Genomic DNA, 26,755 nt, shown 5'->3' with positions numbered 1-26,755 from the left:
CTGTTGGAACAGAAGCTCGACTTTTAGCAGGATACTTGGGCATTTTAGCACAAAATGCGAATATGTTGCCTATCAACTACGAGTCATGGCATCAAATGCCCGATAGTAACAAAAACCAAGCCCTTGATAATATTAAGGTAACAAAACGTTAATGTCATATGTAACACATGGGAATTAGTTTCATTTATATTTACTTTCTTAACTTGTGTTTTTTGTAGGCGAGGTTTGCTTTAGAGGTCTCGGATACCTATGTAAAGAAGGTATTGGGAAAAAGATGGAGAGATCATAAAAGTACTTTAAAGAAATATTATTATAAGACAAAAACAACCATCGATGAGAAATTGCAAAATGTCCCGCCAGGTATGCTGAGGTACCAATGGGAAGATGCGGTTAGATTTTCGCATTCGAAGAAAGGCGAGGTATGACGTACTTCTAAACTCTTGTAATTATTTTGGTTTATTGTATTTACTATTGACGTACTAATAATTTCATAACGTAGGATCGTGAACGAGTTGGAAAAAGCAGCAGGAAGAAACAGAAATTCACTCACATAGCCGGGTCGAAAAGTTTTGCTTGTGTAGTTGAGGCCGAGGTATTTTTAATTTTTTAATACTGTCAAATATGTATTACTTTCCATTAAATAATATTTTTACTACTATATTGTAGGAACTGTCGTCCGGTCAAAAAGTTGGACGCCTTCAACTTTTTGAGATTACACATAGGAAGAAAGATGGATCTCTTATGACTCCTGAAGCTGCAGAAATTATGGTACGTTTACTTAATATGATTTTTTAATAGTTTAATTCATTGCTTGTAATGCGACTATTTTTATGTTGCATTTGTTTTTTTAATATATATTACGTTCCTAACTATGTGATTTATGTATTAGGAAAAACTAAAGGATAAAAAGGCGGAGTACGAAGCGATTGCTTCTAGTGATAGTTCTGTTCATCTTGAAGACATTGATAACCGAATTATTACTGAAGCTTTGGGTCCTGAAAGGTATGGTCGGGTTCGATTTCAAGGATCTTTTGTTAGCCCAACCCAATATTTTGGAGCCAGCTCGCAGCAATACATGGCTTCGGGGAGTCAAGCTTAAGCTGAAGTTCAGAGGTTAAAAGACCAGATGGCTCAGATGCAAGCGACCACAGTTGAGGTTCAAAGGAAATATGAAGAACTCCAGCTACAACTTAAAGCATAGGCGGCAGCGAGGGAAGCAGAGGCTGCAGCAAGAGAAGCAGAGGTTCAAAAGAAATATGAAGAACTCCAGCTACAACTTAAAGCAGATGTGGCATCGAGAGAAGTAGACGCTGCGGCGAAGAAAGCAGAGTAGAGTAGAAAGTACGACGAACTCCAACAGCAGCTTCAGAATATGATGAAAATGTTTCACTAGTCCTAACCTCCACCGTCATAGTGTATTGTATAAATATTTTTATCATTTTAACTTTTAACATTTTTGTGAAAATAATATGAATTATATTTTATTTATTGATATTAATATTATATTATTCTTTTAATTTAAAATATTATATAAATTTATTACTTTTGGCTGGTTTAGATTTGGTTGCTTTTGATTTGTTGTTACAGAAGGGCTAAAAAAATATAAAATTTTATTTTACAAAATTCTCAAAATTAGTGGTGTTTTTAGAAAAAACGCCGCTAAAAGCAACCAAAGAAATAACGGCGTTTGTGTAAAAATGCCGCTAAAAGAACATGACCTTTAGTGGCGTTTGTGGAAGAAACGCCGCTAAAGAACATGATCTTTAGCGGCGTTTGTGGAAAAAGCGCCGCTAAGGAACATGTTCTTTAGCGGCGTTTGTGGAAAAAGCGCCGCTAAAGAACATGTTCTTTAGCGGCGTTTGTTGAAAAAGCGCCGCTAGAGAACATGACCTTTAGCGGCGTTTGTAGGAAAACGCAGCTAAAGACCCTGACTTTTAGCGGTGTTTTTTTCGTAGCACCGCTAAAGAACATGACCTTTAGCGGCGTTGTCAATAGCGGAATTTTTTGCGGTGCTTCCACTTTTAGTGGCGCTAAAAAGCGCCGCTATAGGCCTGAAAAAATACCACTAAAAACCTGTTTTGGTTTAGTGCCAATTGTTGATTAAATGTTGTCCAAATATTGATTGAATGCTGTCCAATTGTTGATTAAATGTTGTCCAAATGTTGATTTAATGATGTCCAATTGTTGATTAAATGTTGTCCAAATATTGATTTAATGCTGTCCAATTGTTGATTAAATGTTGTCTGAATGTTGGATAATTGCTATACGTTTTTGAGCATATTAATGCTGTCCGAATTAATGCTCACATGCTGTTTAATTTTTTGTACAAATCAAAATTGTCCAAAACAGGGTAGGTTACCTATGTTTTGTCTTAAATTACCCATATGCATAACATATAAATTACTATTTTTATAAACTATTAATGAATTGGGTTAGCCATGATTTGGTATTTGAATTTAGAATTGGCTTTGTTTTAGAATGTTATGCACATGTATATATCTTATAAAATGATATGCTTGATAATTAGTTAAATATATGGATTGTGTAATTTGGCATCTGTGAAAGAGCTTCAACAAACAGTAAGTTAATGTGTAATTTTTTAAGAGCTTAAGAAATTTATCATATTGTTCGTTTGTGTGATCTTTTTTCATCGCGTTTGGATATGACTCTCGAGGTTTGTATTCTTTGACAATCGGTTATTCCTCTTTCTTACCTTTTTCAACCTCATCATTATTCACCACATCTTCTTGCCTCAGTTTCTGTTCAAGTGCAATTAACCCTTCTTCGTCTCAAACAGTAATTGAATGAAACTGCTCCCTTAGGTTAGTTTCAATATTGCTAGGTAAGCTACTTGTGGTTGTTCCAAAATTAGTTTAGCAAGCTGTCCGATTTGGTTTTTAAGCCCCTGAATCGATGGTTGATTATCTTTTAGTGCTGTCTTAGTGTTTTAGAAACGAGTTTCTGGCATTGAGATAAATTTTTCAACATCTCCTCAAGGTTTAGCTTCTTCTTTTTCTCATAAGGTTGCCGGAAGCCCAAGGGGGTTGTGTTCGTTGATTTCCTTGACCACCCCAAGAAAAATTGGGATGGTTCATCCAACATGCATTATATTTATTACTATAAGGGTTATTTTAAGGTCTATAATTATTATCCATATAATTAACTTGCTCATTCTCTGTACTCGGACCGAAGGGTAAACATTCTAGATTATTGATTTCCACCTCCATTTTTATCGCATTGCATTATTGGATTTACCTGCGTAGAAAAATATAAACCGTAAAATTTTTTATTCACTGCTTCTACTTGGCTTGCTAATATAGTAACTGAATCAATATTAAAAACATCGATTGCTTTTATTGGTTTCGTCTTCATGACTTGACACTGTTAATTATTTAGTGTTATCTCCTCTATAAACTCATAAGCTGCTTTGGGTGTTTTATTGTTCAGTGTTCCACCAGCTGTTGTATCAATTAACTACCTTGTTGAGGGATTGAAACCATTGTAGAAGGTTTGAACTTGTAACCGTAAAGGTAACTCATGGTGAGGGCACCGTCTCAATAGATCCTTGTATCTCTCCTATGCATCACATAAAGTCTCTAAATTGATCTGCACAAAAGAGAAGATGTCATTCCTCAACTTGGCTGTCTTAATCGGTGCGAAGTACTACAAAAGAAATTAACCACTATTTTGCCTTTTCCTCAACGAGAAATGGAGCAACCATAAACGAATGGCGTAATCAATGGTGCCATTAATCTTGAAAGTGTCGCAAATCTCCAAGAAATTGGCCAGATGAGTATTTGGATCTTCGTCTTGCAAACTATTGAATTGAACATATTATTGTACTATCTGAATAGTGTTCGACTTCAGTTCAAAATTATTTGCAGCTGTACAAAGCCCAAATTTGCCCCAGCCCAACAAACTAAATTAAACCCAAAACAGAAGCCCAAAACCAAACAAAACAAAATAACAATTACAGCAAGCCCAATTACGGAAACAAAGCCCGGTGGCCCAAAACCTTAAAAATTTTTGGAATGGCATGTGCGCCTTCAGCGCGCACCACGCCCGATGTCTGCCACCGCTAGCCCTCCTTTCACCGAAACGGCAAGTTGACCTTGCCATGTACCTGCAAACAAGCAGCAAAAAAAGAGAAATGGAAGCAGACTAGGAAAACAGTAGCAAAAGAGGGGATTTTTCCTTCATTTTTCATCTTTTCTTTCGGCTATAAAGCAAAGTATGTTGTGAAATGTAAGGAAAAGGGGGGGATTTTTGGTATCAAAAAACAGAGTTTGAAACAAAGAAATAAAAGAATAGAGATCAAATTCTGGAAAGGTTTTTAGGTCCGAATCTTTCGTCTTTTTTTCGTTATTTGTTTTTTATTTTATTTTATATACGCATTTTATAAATCAAAAATAATAAAAGGGAGGGGATTTTTTACAAAAAGCGCAGAGAAATTGAATAGAAAATAAGGTGGTTTCCGATTTACTTTTTTTATTTTTTCTTCGGTTCTTTTTCGTTTTTTTACATACATTTGCAAAATAAAATAAAAGAGGAAGGAGAGGGAAGTCTTACCTTCTCAAAACATGTCGCCGGACCTCGCTCACTTCGTCGGAATCGAAGTTGAAGAGGGGCTACTCTGTTGCGGCGGAGAGAAGGCTAGTTTGGCCTTTTAGTTTTGTTTGAAAAATGGGAAAACCCTGCTGATTAGGGTCTTTTTGTTTGCTAAGAAACGACGTCGTTTGAAGCCTATAGCAGTAGCCTCAAAACAACGTCGTACAAGGCCTGTACCCGTGCGTCGACCCGACCCGCAACCCAGGATCCGCGTGTTTCCATATTAATGGGATATTTTCGCGCAATATCCTTCCGCTTTTGCGCCTTAATGCAATCTGGTCCCTTTTGTTTCTTTAATTTAGATGCATAACTTTATTTTTGTTTCATTTTAGCCCTAATCAAAGTAATGCGTTTTGAAGGGAGGGATATATTCCCTTCTGGTCTTTTTCCTTTCACGTGTGTTTTGAATTGGTCCTTTTAGTGCTTTTCTTTTTTAATTTCGACACTAAACTTTGTTTATTTTTATTTTAATCCCTAATCTGTTATTGTAATCATTTTTCTACTAAATTAATTGTTTAAATATTTTTAATGCTATCATTATTAATTTTGTATTAGCATTTATTATTATCATTATTATTATTATTAATTATTATCATTATTAGTTTTATTTGCCCTTTTATTTATTCGTTAACATATTGAATAGTTTTTTTTAGGTTTATTTTTTATTCTATATATATATCTATATATATGCATTATGCTTGTACATATATTTTTATAATTTATTTATGCATACATACAAACGCATTTTTATTTTATAATATATGTCTATATATATCTATATACCTTTTATTATTTTCCTATATACATATACATACATACATGTATCTTTTATATTTATAATTTCTAAAATATGTATATATACACATATATTTTATAATGCATATCTGCTCGTACATACACACTTTTTTTATAACGTATATACTTATATTTTATATATTTTTTATATTTTATAATCTATATACCTATATATGTAAATATTTATGCTTTTATATTTTATAATCCATATACATATCTTTTATTTATTTTCCTCATTTATTTATTTATTTGTATGTTCGTTATTATTATTTATTATGCTTTAGAATTTTTATTTGTTTATTACTCGTTATTGTACATATGTGATTGATTTTATTTATATATATGTGACTTCTTATTTATTATCTTTGGTTTTTGCTTGTATTATTTTTACTTACATCATTATCATTGTTATTCCATTACACCCATTTTTATTTAGATTTCAAGAAAGAAATTTTAAAAATATAAATAATACTCGGTATTTGGGATCTTCGAGAGAATCGAGCCCTAACATATTCGGTTCTGATTTTCTTCGTTGAATCTAAATAATCGAGATTACTTCTTTAAGAATGATAAAAGGCTCATTATCGGGATTTCAATATGTTGTGTCCTAACGTGTTGGATATGACACGTTTTCCCGATATGAGGAATTTTTTCTAAAAATTAATAAAGGCAGTATTTTGCATTTAGATTTGAGAAAGTCGTGCCCTAACTTACTGGGTTTCGATTTTCATAATGAATCTAAATACGTGAATATTTCCAAATCAAGTTTTAAACGATCTCGGGAATTAAAAAAGATCATGTCCTAACTAGAGGTGCTCATGGGCCGGGTCCGGCCGGGCCCATAAAAAATTTCGGCCCGGCCCAGCCCGAAATATGGGCCTAAGATTTTGCCCAGGCCCAGCCCGAGAAAAAAATCATAAGCCCGGGCCCGGCCCATTTTTATTTTAAAATTTTAAAAAAATTAAAAAAAGTATTTTAAAAATATTTTAAAATATTTTAAAATTAAAAAAAATTTTAAAAAAATATTTTAAAATTAAAAAAATTAAAAAAATTAAAAAAAGTATTTTAAAAATATTTTAAAATTAAAAAAAAATAAAAAAAGTATGTAAAAAATATTTTAAAGTTAAAAAAATAAATATATTTATTATATCGGGCCGGGCCCGGGCCGAAAAAGTGGTGCTCGAGGCCCGACCCGTTTTCTAAATAGGCCTCGTTTTTTTGCCCAATCCCATATTTTGGGCCTATATTTTTACCCAAACCCTCCCATATTTCGGGCGGGCCATCGGGCCGGGCTGGGCCGCCCGGCCCATGAGCACCTCTAGTCCTAACTTACTGGATATGATACCTTTTTCTCGATTAACGTGAAATATGCTTCTTTTCCCAAAAATTTCAACATTTTAATACAAGGATCGTATTTTTTAATTATTTAAAGTTTTCAATTTTCGACATTAAGACGTTAATTAATCGACTAGGTACTAATTTTGGGCGTTACGATGGTGCTAATCCTTCCTCGTACGTAACCGACTCCCGAACCCTTTTTTTTTAATTTCGTGGACCAAACTCGTTGTTTTAATAAAATCAAATCGTTTATTAAAAACAACCACTTTTCGAGGTGATCCGATCACACCTTATCACTTTTCGAGGTGATCCGATCACACCTCATCAAAAAGGATCGGTGGCGACTTCCGTTTTCGTTTTCATTTTTCAAAACCCAAATCGACTCTGTTCTGTCAAAAAAATGGTGTCAACAGCAGCAATAGTAGGTTTCACAATAAACGATTCAACCCCAGTTAGAGTGAGCTTGCAATAATCGTACATAGTACGAGGAATAGGAGCTGGACGAGGTAGCTGAATATTTTGATTATCACCCATCGCCTCAGTAATAGTGTTGTCCTCTTATTTGTATACTATATTCTGTTGACTCTACCTTACTTCTCTAACCTCTTTACGATTTTTGCGAGCAGGACTTTCAATTTCACTGTTGAAAAGCAATGGTCCCGACATGTTTCTTCCAATCATAAACCAAAAGGACCTTCCAAAAGAAAACAAGAAAAATTAAAATGTAAAAATTAAATTAAAAAAATAAAACGAGTATCACATTATTGGAAATGAGTTTAAAACCGAAAAAAATTAAATAAGATGTTTCATCAAGAATGCACACAAACAACAAAATGAATCTTTTTTTTTCATCTAGGAGATGCTTCACTTTCATTTTTCTTTATGACAAAACATAAAACTTGCCTTGAAATGTATGTTTCAAGCTCACTGGAAACCTCGGTTAACTTCAAACCGAAATTGCTTCTATACTTTTGTTTTGGTGACGGTGATGTCATAGTAGAAAACAGAGTCGGAGAGCCTGAAAATCAACGTCTTAAGCTTGAAAGTCTTTCTGGTAAACCTAGAATTCTGCCTTTAAAAACTAGATGTGTTGTAGCTGTTCTTGAATTGGCCATATTTCTTTCAGGGTTCATTAATGGGCTATGTTTTATTGCTAGTGGTAGTGGCTTCAATGCATCAAGCTTCACTGCTGCTTTTGTATCATAAGCCTTTGACTAGCCTTATCTGCAACTCGAAGAGCTTTGTCCCTACTAAGATTTATCAGTTTACATGGATCAATGCTTACATGGAACCCTTGTTTCTTGCTAGTTGAGGAGGAAGCTTTAAGATCTTCATCAATTCTTATAGACAATCTCGGGGGACCCTAAAATTGAACTCACACTTGTAAGATGGGGCATAGTACCGAAAATGGTCCATTTTCAAAATTATTTACGGAAATGGGTTGCTCTAAAAAATAACCACTAGAATGGACCGAAAATACTAAAACGCGCTAACGTGGATGCATTTTTAGGGGAAATCATAGAAAAATGCACTGATGATGACGTGTTTTTTCTCGTGTCAACAAAAGCGTGATGACATAGACGCGTTTTAGTAAAAAGCGCTGACAGGGATGCAATTTTCTACGTGTTTTCCCCCAACGGTCACCTCCAATGGCCATTTAAAAATTTGACCATTGGGTTCAACGGTCAGGAAAAAAATAATTATAAACCCCCACCCATTTTTTTGAGACCAAATTTCTTCTAAATTATAATTCTTCTAAATTTCTCTCTAAATTTCTCAAAAAAGCTCTTAAAGCTCTCTAAATTTTTTATTTTTGTTTAAATTTGTATTTTTTTATTATTTCTAAGAAATTTGATCATGTTAGCAATGACCCGACAATTAATTCGTCTCGGTAATAAACATATCTCCTTCGCCCAAATGAAAAGGGTAAGGGTTAATTTCACTTTTTTAATATTATTTAATATTTTTATTTCATTTTTTAATTTAATTAATATTTTTTATAATTTATTTATAACAGTCGGTAGATCGAGTGTTACAATATTTTATTTATAGTATACCTTATCCTTCTTCACTGTTGATTGAAAATTAATTGATAGAAGCGGGTTTTTGACAAGTGGCCAATATAGGCCAGGGGTGTAAGTTGGACTCAAAACTCCTCAGCGCGTTTGTGGAGAGGTGGAGACCCAAAATGCACACATTCCATCTTCTATGTGGGGAGTGAACCATCACTTTAGAAGACGTGCAGTTATAGTTAGAGTTACTGGTAGAGGGGTCCGTACTCATCGGGTCCGTTCAATCTGCTGAATGGGGAGCCATATGTTACGATCTTTTGGGTGCAATTTTGAATATTATTTATAGAGATTGGATTGATATGGGCTAGTTGTAAGAGACATTCCCGATGTTGGGGGATGATTCGACTGAAGTACAAAGAGTACGCTACGCTTGAGTGTACATCTTTTAGATCCTTAGAGGTTATCTAATGCTAGACAAGTCACGAAACCTCGTACATCTGAGGTGGCTACTGAAACTCATCGATTTTAGAAAAGTTGGCGAACTCAGTTGAGGGTTTATCATGTTTTCAATATTGTATCGAAAAATGTGTCAAGCGACACAACCAAATAAAATCAAAATTGGAGGTTGCCTCTCACTACTAAAATCATGGGCTCAGTTTTGCTTTCCATTTTTACATCATCGAGTGGACCACTTGTAGAAAGTCCCACTCTTAACAAGGTAAATTTTATATTTTACAATTCGCCAAGTTACGGGGGAATACCTATCGCTATTGAAGATATACAGCTTCTATTAGACCAATGGTAGGAAGCGCATGTAAGTATTTATTTCATTTAATAATTATATATACATAACATAGTTGATTTTGTATTTAGTATTTAGTATTATGTATATAACTAATACTTTTATCACGTTCATATAGTTTTAATGGACACCATACGAGGATTCGATAATTCAGACAGTAATTCCAGATGAATTCCTACAAAATCTAAACATTTGGCATGTTTAGGTGCCATTTGTCAAACTATGCTACCGTCAAGATGCACTAGACATATAGAATGTTGCGACAATTCAGATTACGACAATCGATTTCCATGGCACTTGAGGTGCTCGATAAAGAGCACAAAATTAACTTACAACGACTGAATACGTATTGGTCGGTCTTTCATGCAGAATATATGAAAATATGGGAAAATCAGTATGATAATATACCTACTGACGAACCGATTATCGTTTCAGAGTTAGCATGCGATCTGAATTACATGTCATGGTTTAGGATCCATGGCAAGCCATATTTACTCTTGAAAGAGGAGAGGCGTTAGTAAATCTGTGTCAAAAAATAATGATAGGGCCTTTTAAATACAAGGACAAGGGCTGGCGAGGCGAGCCCATCAACAGCGCCTACGCAATCACCGAACCCAACGGAGCAAGCAATGATGCCTACACCACAGCCCCTACAGATTATGTCAAATGCGTATCCTAACCCTTATGTGTATCTTAACCCTTTTATGTTTCCTTTTCCACTTCTATTCAAGGTTAGAATGCATGGCCCAGTGCATCTCATTTTTCGATGACTCTGAGTCAACCAATGACATATAGGCCATCGTCCCAATAAGGACCGCATGAGGGATCATCGGGGAGTTCAATTCATTTCCAATCCCCATTGCTTTATGAGATTCAAGCTTGTTACATTCATTCGTCGTGGGTGATAAAAAAACACATCCGCAATCTTTGTTCTATCAAGGTGGGTCATTTTCCCAACATTCACAACCAGAAGTTGATCTTGAACAACCACAACCCTGATTGAAAGCTAAACCAAAAAGGAATCCAGCACGTAACCATCGACCACCCCATGTGGCATTGATTCCGACCGACACATGCATTGATTTATTTTTAAATATTTTTGCACAAATTATTTTTATATTGTTTCATTTAATAAAATAGTTCTTTTGAATATTTTTGTACAAATTATTTTTATATTGTTTCATTTAATAGATTAGGTGTTATTTCAATGTGGACATGTTGGCATTGTAAAACCCGGGTTCTTACACCACCCGCATAACTTCTGTTGGTTCGTTATTTCCTGGATATCCATATTATCATGTATTCTAGTTGAGCACGGTCGACTTTTTGGTTTGCAACGTAATTCTCTATTCGGTAACAACTTAAACGGAGCATGCAATACAAACTACCACTTACATTTATTTGGGACTGGTGGGAATACGTGTATTCACACGTTGTACATGTATTCTAAATTGTACACTTCATCGACATAGCCCATAGGATCCAAACAGAGATTTTGACAAGCTACATTTACATGAGTGCATGGATAACGAAGTGCGTCAAACCTCCCACAGTCGAAAGTTCTATTATTTAAGTGTACATGATATTGTCCGTCGAGAATACCTTGGTTCGATCTATCGTACTCCGTCGCACAAAACCATATGTTGTTACGATCATGACACATTGTGTGCATGGAGTTGACCCGCGTCTTGGCCTCATTAATTTCTTGCACTACCTTCCGGCACCATACATGACTTCCTTGCATTTGGCATTTATAACTCACTGCTCACTTTGGAAACAGTGTTGCCAAATAGAAGTAAGTCTCACACAACCGAGGTTATCGGTAAATGACACGTTCCTTTTAAAAAAGAATTGATGCATCCAATTAGGTTTGAGGTCATCTGATCATATCGTAGGTCACCGTCGTATGATTGTGTCCACTAATTGAAAGGTATGTTACAGAGGTAGTTTGCGCCTTGATTGTTACTTGACTGCAAAATCGCCAATGTCTAATGAAAACGGTCATTATTGATCCCATACCCTATAAATATAAGTGGATAGCTATAATTACATATCATTCTTCCATTCAGAACAAATTAAATATTACAAACCAAATAATATTGGTGGCTATTAAATACACATGTTGGTCACTTGTCGTTGCTCAGCGGTAGACTGATATTGCCCGTAGCAGTTGGACATAACGTGCCTTAAACAATACTAATGGTGTGTGTGATCCCACAGGCTCCACCATCAGTCAATTGTGGCTAGTATTCCAGTGCCCCGATCTGATATAACGCAGATATCAAGTTGGGGACAGACATGCCTCCTTAACCTAGAAAGAAAAAAATCTCAGTCGTCACTTGACTCCCTCGGTTTATTGCAAATGCAATTGGAATAATTCTCTCATCACCATTCTATGCCACAACTAGCAATAGCTGATGGGTATATCTACCATAAATAAAGGTACCGTCAATTTGTACTAATCACTTACAGTACTTAAAAGTGTCCCGGCATTACTTAAAACTCGAAAACAGATGTTTGAATGCTTGGCATCCACGGAGCAAGCTACCATTGTAGTATGCAGGAACTGTTTCAAAGCTTATTACACAACCTAGGACGTAGCTCTCCAACACTTGACATCAGTACCACACTTCATTGTATGAAGTGTCCCACCCACGGTGCATCTTCTCTAACGCTTTCTACTTAGCTATCGAAACCTTGCGATAAAAAGGCGTGTACTTAAATTTTCTATGAATATTGGCAATTAAGATCGACACAGTAGTCCTAGGATCTACTTTCATCATCAGTAGTATTAAGCTCGCTATCATCTCTGAATTCAGCTTGGGATGATCTTGTGAAACACTTGTCAACCCATGAGTATGTTAAACTATGCAACATTAAATAATAATTGTAATACTCAAAAACTCTAAACACCCATTGATACTATACCAGAGGCAACACACGTATGCGAACCGGTGAACTTCTTTATCTCCCACAACCCTGCCATCTTCTTAACCGAAGCCATGATTTTTCATGAACATGTACCGTCTTGCACTGTACAGTTGGCCTCAAACTTATTGGAATTGGATTTGACCACGTGGTAGTTAACCTCATTCATGACGATATATTGCTTCAATGCACCAAGAAAACCATCCTTACTAGAAAACTCCTTACCAACTTCCAATTCACCCGAATCCAACGACGAACTTGTATGGCCACGCCTCCTGTGTGGTAGATCTGGAAACTCTAACGCATCATCTGTCGACAGATCAATATTATGCATGTGGGCTGAAAGCGAGTACTCTGTAAATCTTGGATATTCTTCTCCTTCATCTGAACTCTCTTCACCGTTTTTAGGTTTGGTTCGAATAGGCTCCCGGGGTGGATCCACATTGGAGTCATCATCTGACTCACCAACATCTATAATGTAGGAGGTCACATCACCGATGGACATAGTAAAGGGTACATTATCCCTTCTTGTGTACATTTCAGAGCGTCCCCAATCATATGTGGATTGCGAACCACTAGAAGTTGATGTCATTCTCTAGTAAGCATTTTCAGCATTTAACATTGACCCACAGATGTCGTGCAGAGGTCGTGTATTCCGTCCTGCCACCAAAAATAGATGGTTCTGTATTCTGCCTCCCACTAACGGAGTGTCGAGTAGGGGTCGTGTATTCCTCTCAAATAGTAGTAGATGTTGAAGCCGCAAGTGCTTCATTTGGTGCTGAAAATTCCACATATAACTCAAGATAAGGTGATCCACTAGCGAGGTGCGTCTGGAACATCGCCTCCAAGCCACGAGCAGCTTTGATATCAAATGAGTCATATGTCACGGGATCTACTAAAGCATAAAATTCATACTTAATAGATGAAACTCTCATTTGCGTTGTTTTGAATATTTTACGCCTAATATTTTTACAAAATTCTGTCAATTTTATGTTCTGGTTAAAAATCAGTTGCGTTGTGTTCTTCGAAAAAGAAACACCATTCTTGGTGTCACAGACCTCATCGTCATAGTAAATAACAACACTAATAAGCCCACTCATTTTCAACCAAATTATTTTTCGAAAGAAATTCAAAACAAAAAATATTATGTAAAAATATAATGATTTGTAATTAACACGATAAATTAACTTATACCTTCTCAACTTCTTATACAACAAGAGAATGAAATTTGGGTCATTTATAGCCTACAAAATAGTGGGATGCACTGCCACAAGCACTCTTGAAAAGAGCACCCAGCTAGAAGCTTTTTCAGTACTTTTGCTGACAGTGCATCCTGCTTGAAGCGTTTTTCAACTCCAACTATTAGATTTTTCGAAATCCTAGGATATATTTTTAAAATCATCTTCTCAAAATTATTTTTTCAGAATCAACAGTACAAAAAAAAGTCTAGTTGGAAGCTTTTTCTGTATTATTACTGACCGTACAAAAAAAAGTAAAATCCATCTCGTCAAAATAATTTTTTTCAGAACACATTGTCAAATTTATTTTTTCATATCCCATCTTGTCAAATTTATTTCTTCCAAAATAGTACTTAGCAATTAAAAAAATTAAACCCTAAACCCTAGACCCTAATCCCTATTTTTTTTTTAAATTGTAACACTCAAACTCATCCCAAAAGTTTCAACCCAATCTCGAAGGTTACATTGACCACCGAAGTGATCCTAGAACAATTTACAAAAGAATTGTTTAAAACTTAATCCAATACGATTTGATTAAATTAAGCTAAATCGTTTAACAATTTATATGTCGAATTTGTAATCAAATTGGATTTAGAAATTGTACAGACTGGCGTTATGAAAAATTATTTGCAGCGGATAATATAATATTTACCGTTCAAATGCAAAACATAAACTAGTATTATTTGCTTAAAGCTTACATTGTATTAAAGTTTAAACCACTGATTTCAGTAAATCAAAACCACCTACGAAAATGTTATACCAAAATCGAATTCGAAAACCATAATCAAAACTTCAAATCAACTTAACAACTTTGTGAATCCAAATCAAATTATACCACAGTCCATAAAAATGTACTAATAGTCCAAATGAAAATAATTTAACAAAATTATTGAAAACTTTAATAAGTCCAAACTGAATTGAGAAAACCCACAAGGAAGTTCTGAGATCACCGAAACACTGAATCCAACACCAAACATAAGAATTACCTGAAAGGAAAGAAAACTAAAATGGGGTGGGCGAACAACTTATATTAGTAATCAATCTTACAAGTAGTCCATTAACAACTATAACATAGAGATATTATTTCAAACTGATAGGGCCAAAGAGATAAAAGAGAAAAACTAGAGTGATAAAATAGAAAATAAAGAACTAAAAATTTACTTATAAGATCAATTCGATTCGAGATAGACCACTATCTCAAATAATACTTTTCAATAAAAAGGACTCTTATCCTACTAAAGAGTTTTCTAGGTTATTTATATTAACAATCCTAGGTAATAACCTAAACTAACAAGCTTAAATAAAGGAACATAATCTATAACAACCAAAGTGGTTCCTAATTATCAGATAAGTGCAACAAAGATGGTTCCATGATTTCAGTTAACTGACTAACTCTGACTTCTTCCATATTTTTTCCACATGCCCTAGATTTCCTCCTTGAGTATACTTGTAGGAGAGTTGCATCAACGCTTCCCCCTTCGTAAGACAAGTTGTCCTTAAGGCGAAAGGATGGAAATTGTTCGATAAGGAAATCATATTTTCCTATGAAGCTTCTTCCAAAGGCCTTCCTTTCCATTCAATCAACAACTCCGATGTACAAACCCCAGCTTCCTGAACCCACCGGTGAGATAATACTTTGGTTGGAGAAAGACTTATTTCCCACTCTATCGAAATGGGCAAAGGAGCAGGTGGTGAACAGGGCAGTTGACCTATCGCTGGTTGAAGTAATGATACGTGGAATATAAGATGAACTTAAGGCAACAAGTTAAGTTCATACACCACCTTACCAATGCATCGTAAGATTTTGTAAAGGCCAAAAAAACATGGAGACAGCTTTTCATATCGTTTCATGGCAAGTGATTTTTGTCGATAAGGTTGAATATGTAGGAAAAGAAAATCCCCAACCTTGAAAGTGAGGTCTTGACGCTTAGAATCAGCTTGAGATTTCATACGAGATTGAGCTTTGAGCAAGTTACCCTTCAAAAGCTTCAACGTGTCATCTCATTGGATTAGTTGTTGCTCCAATTTTGCCACTGCAGTCTCGCTAGAAACATGAGGATAAAATAGGCTATTGAATGCTCAGTCTGCAATAAGATGGCACCCATTCCTTCGAATGATACATCACATTCTACGGTGAATGGTTGTGAAAAAACCAAAAGGCGTAATACTGGGATTGTTGTCAATATGCGCTCGAGGTTGTTGAATGCTTCTTCCGCAATTGGGGACCATTGGAAGTCATCTTTCTTAGCGAGTTGAGTAAGAGGACGTGCTATCAATCCATAGTTCTTAACGAATTTGCAATAGTATCCCGTCAGGCCTAAAAATCCACGTAACTCTTTTAAGTTGGTAGGAACATGCCAGGACTGGACTGCTTGGATTTTGGACTGATCAACCTATACTCCTTGAGAATTTACCATATGTCTAAGAAAATTTATCTGTGGTTGGCCGAAGTGGCACTTGGAAGCTTTGGCAGGATATATGTTGTTGCGGAGTAGATTAAGAGTTGTACGGATGTGTTGTAAATGTTGGTTCATATCCTTGCTATAAATAAGGTTATCATCGAAAAATACTAGAATAAATTTCCGCAAATAAGGTCTGAACAGGTCATTCATAACAGCTTGAAATGTTGATAGAGCATTAGTAAGACCAAATGGAATGACTACAAATTCGTAATGCCCTGAGTGCTTTCTGAATGTTGTCTTGGCTATGTCATCTGGTTTGACTCTGATCTGATGGTAGCTGAAACAGAAGTCGATCTTGGAAAAGATCATAGCCCTTTATAATTCATCTAATAATTTATCAATATTAGGAATTAAATATTTACCGGGTATGGTGATTTTGTTAAGGGTACGATAATCGACACATATCCTCTAGGTATGGTCTTTTTTTTTTACTAAAAGTATCGAACTAGCAAAGGGGTTAATTTTGGGTCAAATAAATCCAGTGGTCAAAAGTTTAGCTACTTGTTTTTCTATTTTAGTTTTTTGGTTATAGGGATAACAGTATGGTCGAATGTTTGGAGATTGGGCATTGGGTATAAGAGGAATAGAGTGAATGTAAGACTGAAAAGGTTGTAAAGTACTTAGTTCTTGGAAAATAGCTTGGTATTCAGAAAGTAGCGATTGCATGGGGCTAAATGATACCTTGGCACGATTAACTTTAATAGAAAAATGCTAAAATGTGGCAGTAGCTGTAGTTTTCGATGGCCCTTATTGTAGTTTATACTTTTGTTCGTCAATCGAGAAGATAAGGAATATTTCATTCCAATTTTCCTGTACCTTGTTGAGGGATGCCAACCACTGGATGTCTAAAACCACATTGACTCCTCTAATATTAAAATAGTAGAAATCTTATATAATCTTCAACCAAAGAAGTTAGATCTTTACATTGCGACAAACATAATTACAACATATGATGTCCCCATTGCCAATCTAAACCTTAAAAAATGGCAAAATTTGTGTTTTCAGGTTCAATTCCTTGATAATGGTATTAGTTATGAAATTGTGTGTAGAGCCACTGTCAATAAGAATTAAAACTTCTTTGGTTTCGATGTCCCCTCTAAGCTTCATGGTGGTGGTATTTGTCTTCCCCAATATGGCATGAAAACTAAGTGTTACCAAGTCATTTTGCTAAAGATTATAAACTTCCTCAGTCAGGCAAGTCTTTTGCTCATCATGTTCTTTGGTAGCCTCCAACAGTGAGAAAAATCTTCTTTTGCAACGATAGCCAGGACCGTATTTTTTGTTGCATCTAAAAAAAAGCCCATTGGCTAATCTTACTTGTATTTCAATATCCCAATTTCGACTGGGGTATGTTACCGTGTCCTGAGAGATGGGAGGATTAGATTGTTGTAGAGCGGGGTTAGGCTTACTTGAATTGGACCAAGAAGTTCCTCTTGAACCACATGTTAAGCCTAGTTCGAACTCATATTCAAGCGCCAAACTCATTACTTTGTAGTCTGTCTGTGGTTTATGGATGCACATATCAACCTTTAAATCTTCTCTCAATCCATTGAGAAAAACCCTGACAGACAATGATCAAACCAATTTCTTACTTGAGCTAACCTTTTTACGATCTCCTAGTGATATTCTTGAACAGTACTAGTCTGCTTGATATTTCAAAGATACTTATCAAGATTCTGAAATTCTGCTGGCCCGTAATTTTCGTGTAATGCCTGGACCAACTCGTCTTAATAAAGGATACCTTGTTCAGAGTTGAGCCACGAAAATAAATCAAGAGCATCACCTTCAAGGTACATTGTTATTATATCTACTTTAAGCTCTTCTAAACTTTGATAATAATAGTGAAAATATTTTCTGCTTTGAGAATCCACCCACGTGGGTTGTCACCATCAAAATTGGGGAATTTAATTTTTGTATGAAGACGGTGTACTGGATATATTTTTCACTAGGGTTGAGCATCGTCATCATTATCTAAAGGCTAGTTGTCGCGTCATTCTCACGGCTACTCTAGTCCGTTTTTTGTCTTCCTTTGTCTCGAGGGTTTATTGTATTGGAAGCAGAAGGTTGATAAGTTTGGGATTGAATTTTCAAGGCTGTTACCTTTGTTCTAAAGGTTTCCACGACTTTCAGTTTAGATGCCATGACAGCTAGTTAGGTGGCTATAGGGTCAAAAGTTTGATTGGATGATATTGGACAATTTTTTTATGTTTCATTAGAAGGATTAGAAGTACTTTGGGTGGTGACTACCATCTTTATTTCTCGACAATGGAACCAAATATGATAGGGGCAAGGAGATAAAAAGAAATACTAGAGTGATAAAAATAGAAAATAAAGAACTGAAAATTTATTTGTAGGATCAATTCGATTCGAGATGGACCACTCTTCCAAATAATACTTTTCAATAAAAAAGACTCCTATCCCACTAAAGAGTTTCCTAGGTTATTTATACTAACAATCCCAAGTAATAACCTCAACTAACAATCTTAAATAAAATAACATAATTTGTAACAACCAAGTGGTTCCTCATTTTCAGATTAGTGTAACCAAGGTGGTTCTATGATTTTGGCTAACTGACTAAATCTGACTTCTTCCATATTTTTTCCACGTGCCCTAGATTTTTGCCTTAAGTATACTTGTAGGGGAGTTGCATAACAAACTCACCAATCACATAAGACATTATCAGACTATTCAAATTATTTCGCAATTAACCCAACAACCATACAAACAAACTTATACCCGAATGTGAAATGAATAGAACAGATTAAAAATCCCACCATCTAGCCAAACACCACTCCAATCACCCTGCACACCACAATAAGGCCATGTTAGACCCAACCACCATACACACCACAAATGTGGAACTAAGCCACTCGAGCAATAGTATACAGCTGAGCTGGTATACGTATAGTATAGTGCAATAAATCGCTGTCTAGAAGAATTGCAGTAAAACTACCAAATCAGTCTTCTTTCTCTTCATTACCAAATCTCAAATTTTAATGCATATGCAAAATGCACACTACACGCAGACGATCATACAGAACAAGACTACACATATTCAGTTGCCCAGACTCTATCAAATTAGCTTGTATTCCATTATTAAGTAATGTCTCAATTCTGTAGATCACATTACATTAACGCTAAACAAGCCGTTAAATTAATTCTATAATTATGAATACACACACGAGTCTAACCTAAAACAGTCCCAAACACAATTACTAAGGCTTAACCGAGGGTCGGATTACATAGAAACATAAAACGAGTTAGTTTATGACACAACACAATAATTTACAAAACAAGGCCACACGGTCGTGTGCCTTGGCCGTGTAGGTGGGTCTAGGCCATGTGAAGGTTGACATGGACGTGTAAAAGAGGCACACACCCATATGAACGAAGCACACACCAGTGTGAAAGAGGCACACGCCCGTGTGACCGAGTTACATGGCTGAGTGAGTATCCCATGTGACTCACTGTGCAAAAGTGTAAAATGTAACAAAATTATAGAACAAAGCGGAAACAACCATGTGGAAAACTCCCACATCAACCTCATGAGTACGTTAAAAGTATCGGGCTAGCAAAGCGGTTGATGTTGGCACTGAAAAATGTCAAAAACCCTAATTTTACAATATCACACGACCGTGTGGACCGTCCATGTACAACACACTCCCGTGGAGCCACCCGTGTAGTCACGAAACCACACAGAAACATGCTATAAGTCGTGATTTCGTGATAGCAGCGCAACCCCTAATCACTAATAGTTCAAAAACACGCGTTAAATTGAGATCGCAAGCACCGAGAATTGACCGATTCGCCTTCACAAAAGTGTTCTGAACCCTTAATTTCACAAACAACTAAACTATAAGAACTTCAATTAATTAACATAAAAGAAATGGAAATAAACATTTCATTAACCCCAATAAACAAAACCTAACTGATTCACATCCGATTAAACGAAACACATAAAGGCAATCAACCCTTGACCATCGGACGGTAACAAAAAAAGAAAAAATAATGCAAAAACAGAATAGGCAAAGAGAAAACAAGCAAAAAACTAAAAACTAAGAAAAATGAAAGAAGATGGAAGAGGGAGAACGTGAGAGATTTTAGGATAACCTCCCATTTCAAATTAAAAATAAAATCAAAATAAATAAGTATTTAAAAATTAAAAACAAAACTAGAATAAAATTAATTCCTCTTAAACACTAATAAGGATTCGAACACGAGACCCAAAGGTAAACTAACACACACACTACCACTGAACAAGCAAACTCATTCTGACATTAAAATGCGAAAACGAACTCAATTGCTTAACCTACTCATTAACCCTAACTACAAACCTCATAACTTCTAACCTCAAATTTTGAGGTGTTATAAAAACCATAAACAAACCGAAAACTCTAAACTTAAGCCTTAATTTGCAAATAACCAAAAAAACCTAATCAAACACAAGGAAAAGTGCATCCCCATATATGCTTTTTACTAAAGTGCATCCACGTCAGCGCGCTTTTGCTGAAACGAGGAAAAACGTGTCCTCATCAACGTGCTTTCCTACGATCTCCTTAAAACGTGTCCACATCAACACGTTTAGTGTTTTCGATCCATTCCAATGATTATTTTTTGGAACAACCCATTTTCGTAAATAATTTCGAAAATAGGCCTTTTTTGGTACTATGCCCTGTAAGATGACACTATTGAAATTCTTTGGATAAAATCAAGTTTTGGATATCTTGTATATACTTGAGTTCTTAATCATTTGCATAAACCTTGACAAGAATGTTTCTTTTTCGGGTGAATCAAAATCAGAGCTATCGTCCGATGAGACATCAAAGTCGTCAAAAGGGTCCACTATAAATTAGTTCTCTTCTTTTATTGCCAATATATAATCATATGTTCTCATTCCTTGTAACAAGAATCAACACATTCAATTAAGAGCAATGATATAGCAAAATATGCCACAGTTAAAAGCATGAATTAACAAGGAACAAAATGGTCAAATTTCCTAGACAAGCTAAAAGAACGGGAATTTGAGATCATAGGGCATGGTGATGTACTGTGACATGCTCATACTTGTTATAATTACCAATGTGGTACACCATGAAACAGACACAAAATTTCCTCAATTTCACAACTTCATATTGCAAGTGTTGAAATAGCCATATGATGCAAAGATGTTTCAATGGAGTGATCATATAACGATTATCTCCCACCACAACTCTATCTTTTACTGCAAACTGACCACGTGGAAATGACCTCATTTCATGTGCAAAACTTACAATGGAGATGTTGAAGGAAGAATATGATAGGGAATCTTATTTTGGTCTACTACATTATATGTTAGAAACTAATCAAAGAAGGAAGCATTGATTGAACACAAGTGAACTAACAAAAAGGACTTGATATCAAGTCTTTAATTAACAGCAATCTCGAGTTTGATCCCTGAATAACCCCTATCCCTTCCTTGTTTTACTTACCTTTCTTATCACAACTACATGAAAGAAGAAAACTTGTCCCATTGCAGCTGATCCATAAATAGTAAACAAAGCCAACAAAACCTGTAACATTTCCAAGAGTTGAGACAAACCCAAACCAGATTTTTTGCATTCAAAATGAACTCCAATAAGAGAGATTTTCCAATATGGAAAAGAGATAATAATATTTACTGTTATAGTGGCAAGAGCTTCTCTAAGGAACTTTATGTAAAACCTTTTCTCCAGCTCTTGCTCTATTCCCTTCTTGTCCACAAAGCACCTAATAAATATAGCAATTGCAATGCCTCCTTCTAAAATCAGCTATTGTAACAGTAACAATTAATTTTTAGTACAATAGAACTAACTTAGAATTTGAAGCCTTTTTGGAGCATTTGAATGACATAGAAAATCCACTTACCATTAACAAGACAAAAATCATTAGAAGAATGAATGTTGTATAGTTTGTTTTTCCTACACAATTGTTCAATCACCGATATATAACATAAAAACAAGCAAATCTATATCAATAAACATAAATTGCTTCTCAAATTACACTGAGAACTTAAAAAGGAAACAAAAAATGACAGACCGAAATTGGTTCTTACCCTGCAATGATGATCAAAACCTTCAACACACCGGTTGCAAGTCCTACAAAGCTTGCTATGCTTTTCACCTAAGATAAAGCATAGAAGAATGTAAAAGGTTTTGTCCGATACAATCAATCATTATAAGCACTAAACTAAATAACTAATTATAACTAAAAGAACCCATGCATTTACACAAGGTGAGACTCAAATCTCAAAGTTTCTAGTGCCTCAATCTTGCCATAGAGCCAAGGCCTCATTGGTGCAAATGATAAATGCAAGTAGTGATTTTGTTTTTGTTTGGAAAGCTAGAAAAAGAGTGCAAACCTCAAAATCGCATAGAGAAAAATAAGAGATATTATCATCCTCTTTAACATCAGGTGAAACTGCATCATCTTTCATGACAAGGGGAAGTGGTAATAATGGTTCCATTTGGAAATTGGTTTTCCATGGATCCAAATACTTCCTCCTTATAAAAGTCCTTAGAATCTTCTTCTCTAACCTCTTAAAAAACGTTACAACAATCTGGGTCAATATGAACCCATAATTTAGCTTCAAAATCCCTTTAGATTTCCCTTTTTTCTTCTTCTTAAAGCTGGTTTTATTAGTAGGATCAATAGCAGTACACCTAACAAACAGGAACACAACTGAGAGTGCCTGGAAATGAAAAAAAAAATCAAACCCCATTGAAAGTTAGCTATAAAAAAACACAAAAAAGGGGTTCAAATTTTTGGTTTGTGAAGAACATTACCACAAAGGAAAAGATCGTTGAGATAGTGATTTCAGGTATTCTGTTCCCAAGCAAAAGCCCTAAAAATGTATAAAATGCCACAACTAGGAAACTAAAGACTGCCATTCCCACCATCTGAAAAAAAAAACCCAACAATTTCGATTTCAACCCAAAAACCGCATAAAAGTTCCAAAACAAAAGATGGGTATTTAACTTTTATTTACCTGTAAAGGATGGAGAGGTCGCTGCCAACCATGGCGTCTCATGATCTTCATCATGCTCTTAAAACCTTATTTTTTTTCAATTTTTTGAGTACAAAACTGAAACAACAACAAATTTTTTGGGGGTATTAAAGTGACTTAAAAAAAATTCAAGCTACTTATGAAACAATCCCAAAATCCATGGTATATGGTTTTAAAGTTGAAACTATGAAGTTTCTTTTTATTTTGCTTGTGAATATATATTGGCTCTTGAATCCCCTCAAACATTCGATATTTTGATAAGGCGATTTGAAATTTGAATGGCGATTGTAGATGTAAAATCTAGCCCATCATCTAACGGCTGTAAATTCTTCACCGCCATCATCATAGTTTCTTTTCGGTTAAAATTTAGTCCTTTGACGCGAATGGACTTGGCACCCTAATTCGATTCCTCTAGGCCGTAGCGCCAAAGCTTTCGCGTGAAGGCTTTCCTTGCCGTTTTGACTCCAAATTTGAGGCTATTTTCAACCTTTTTCAAGTCTTAAAGTCCTAGCTACTATTGTAACCCTTGTTTAGGTAAAATAGAATCCATAAACAGGATCTTTTAGAGGGTTAGAAACAACTTTTACTTTTGTAGAATTTTTAGCTTATTGTAACTTTTATTGTTTTTGTGTTTTTTTTTATGGATTGCTAAACCCCTTTTTATAATTAAAAGAAATTTTGAAGTTTATTAGATTTATTTTTTTTTGTTCTTTTCTTTAGCATTTGCATGTCTTTTATGTAATTATAAATATTCAGAATTATTGAAAATTAGGTTTAAATTCAGTTGCTCAGAATATTTATGTTGTTAATTAGAATAATTAAATCTATAATTGTTTAATTGATTCTAATGCTTGTAAGAAACAACATAGTTGGATATAAGCTATGTATGTCATTCATATTGTGTGGACATGCAACCTCATCTAAGTAAACCCCGCTTGTGTATGTTTTGTTGATTAGAATTAGACCTCTCTCATTCTTAATGTTATCAGTAAGCTAACTCCTATGCGCAAAGTTATAGGATTATTTATTGATAAGGTAAATCATTCCAATGAGCTTCCTCTTGGTTAATGACAAGGTAAGGTTGTATGTGAATAAGGTTGTATCCACAAACCCCAAACATGGATTGTAAAACAAGCATGGAAAGTACCAAACAAACATGAATAGGGTTGCTTGTGAATAGTGTAGTTTCTTGATAACTTGCATATTAGAGTTCTTTTAATTTAGTTTCCATAGTATTTTAGGAGGTAATTATAGCATTTAGATTAGTTTTTATTGCATTTTATATTTTTTATTGGATTAATTATATCTTATTTAATTTTTTCATTCTTTTTATCATTTTTAGAGTTAGTTTAGATTTATTGGTTATTTTTCTTTTTCCCATTGTAGGTCTTAGATGAAGAATGGAAGACTAGGAGCATACAGTAAAAAGTGGTGAAGAGAAGTCTTTCGCTCCACTGGATTTGATTCGGTGTGGTGGAGCATGCTCTCTAATTTAGAATTTGGCAGCAAGTGCTTTGCTCCACGGCAATTTTTGCATTTGGTGGAGCGGCACGATTAAAACCCTAAAAATAAGAGTGATGAGATTTAAGAGGAAAAAAAGGAGGAAAAGAGTAGGAAAGAACAACTCTTTCATAAGGGAAACTTCAAACTTGCAAAGACAAAAAGCAAAAAGAGATCCGAAGCGCTCAACATAAATTCTTCAACTATTTTTTCTCTAGATTATTTCTTTTTACTTTTTTTATGCAAGTTTATTTTGAATCTCTTTTTGTGTGGTTTTCTCAACTCAGTATGAATCAAACTCTATTTTCTTGGAATAAAGATGGATCCTATTTCTTATTTAATTAATTTATTTTCTTTTTGATTGTTTGATCTTTACTAATTATTTATTCAATTTTTTGCTTACTTAATCTACTTACATGATCACCAAGTTGCATTAATTTGATAATCTTGATTTGTCTTGGAAGAGAAAATTAAGGTTTAGGTCTAGACAAAATAGATTAGAATTAACTTTTAGTAGTGCTGATGAATAAATTAATTTGTGGCTAAGATAAGAATATACATGATGCCCTAATCAACCTAATAGATTTATTCTTAGTGACTTCACTCAACTTGCTTAGCATAGGAATATAGCTAGTGGGGAAGGGGGATTAACTTAGCTAGATATCGGAAGGGTCCAACAATTTCATTGAATCTTGGATTAATAATTACATAGATTGAACAATTGAACAAGAGATAATTGACTAACTGAGTTAGATAAAGTTAAAGTTCCAAGTCTTTAACATTGATTGAGAAATTTAGAAATTTTCATTGTTTTAGTTTAATAAAATATCCTTAATTAGGTTAGTTTAATTTTAATAGTAATTAGAATTTATTTTATTGATATGGATTAGATAAAAATTGAATAGTTGGTACTTAGTAGCTTAGAATTTGATCCTTGTGGGAACAATATATTCTTATCACTTTATTACTTAAACGACATGTGCATTTGCATTACAAATTTCCACTCATCATTTATCGTTTAACTAAGGGGGAAAGGCTCCTATTACCTTCTAGCTTTGCCCTATTTAAAACATGTAGATCAAAATTTAAGTACATGCACACCTATTACATATACAAAGTTGATTTAGTGTTAAAGAAAAAAAAACGTAAAGTTTAATAATAATATGTGTTTTTAAACATATTAGGTATACAAGTTATTCATGTAGTTAATATAAATATGTTTAAAATTTGATGTCCACATATTTTGAACATGCTCCATATCAGACCTAACCTATAATTTAATGTACAAGTTAATAACTAGGCTAATAGAAGAACTTGATTGATGCATGTGAATCTAAAGGCGCAAGCAAGTGTCATGGGTCAAGACTGAAGTTCTAGTCATGTGCGGCGTCAGGCTTGGTTCCTATGACAACAAGCCAAAGTCATCATTCAATTCTTGCTTAGAAAAGTTTTCGCACACTTAACCTAAACAAGCACATAAAGAGCACTTTGAAGAATGAGAGAGTTAGAGATAATGTGGAAGTGTATTGCTCAAGAAAAGTTAGCTTAGGTGTATAAATGAGGAAGGAAAGCCTCTGCTTAGCAAGCCCTTTTGATCCAAAGGTTATAATTCATTTTAATGGATGGCCTAGATCTATCTTTTAGAACTTTCCCAACTATCCTATTAAATATTATATAACTGTGGAGAGTTCTAGAGCTTTTGGATATTATACACAATTCTACAAGAATCCAGTCTCTTCTTCGAACCCGGTTTTCTCGTGCTCGCATCATTCCAAACTTAATCTAGTGCTTTGAATATATTTACTCACGAGTAGATCATGACAAAAACCTTGATGATCACCTTAATTAAAATAAAACCACACATTTTGATTCCTCCTAAGAATTAATAATTTTTAAACTCTTTTTTATATAAATTTGTTATCTTTGCGCCTAAATAAACGTAATTTTATGTCAACTCCTAACATAAAATTTCTAGTTTTACCTCCTACAATAATGATGCTTTTAACACATTTTACAATTTAGTTAACTAATTATCGATGTATAACAAACTG

At 34.7% G+C, this 26,755-nt stretch overlaps 1 non-coding gene and 1 pseudogene across 1 annotated transcript; one reads left to right on the top strand and one right to left on the bottom strand.

The window, feature by feature from the left end:
• Window positions 1-3,532: 3,532 nt before the first annotated feature.
• On the top strand, window positions 3,533-3,639 carry LOC121224888 (small nucleolar RNA R71). Its single transcript, XR_005922630.1, has one exon. It is a non-coding gene; the product is annotated as a small nucleolar RNA R71 (small nucleolar RNA).
• A 3,950-nt stretch (window positions 3,640-7,589) lies between these two features.
• Window positions 7,590-23,731, bottom strand: LOC107945982 (protein S-acyltransferase 18-like; annotated as a pseudogene).
• Between the last annotated feature and the right edge of the window lie 3,024 nt (window positions 23,732-26,755).

Source organism: Gossypium hirsutum, chromosome D12 (assembly GCF_007990345.1).
Source record: "Gossypium hirsutum isolate 1008001.06 chromosome D12, Gossypium_hirsutum_v2.1, whole genome shotgun sequence".
In the NCBI taxonomy this organism is placed as follows: domain Eukaryota; kingdom Viridiplantae; phylum Streptophyta; class Magnoliopsida; order Malvales; family Malvaceae; genus Gossypium; species Gossypium hirsutum.
The sequence above is the reverse complement of the archived record's forward strand: the minus strand, read 5'-3'. Positions and strand labels throughout refer to the sequence as shown.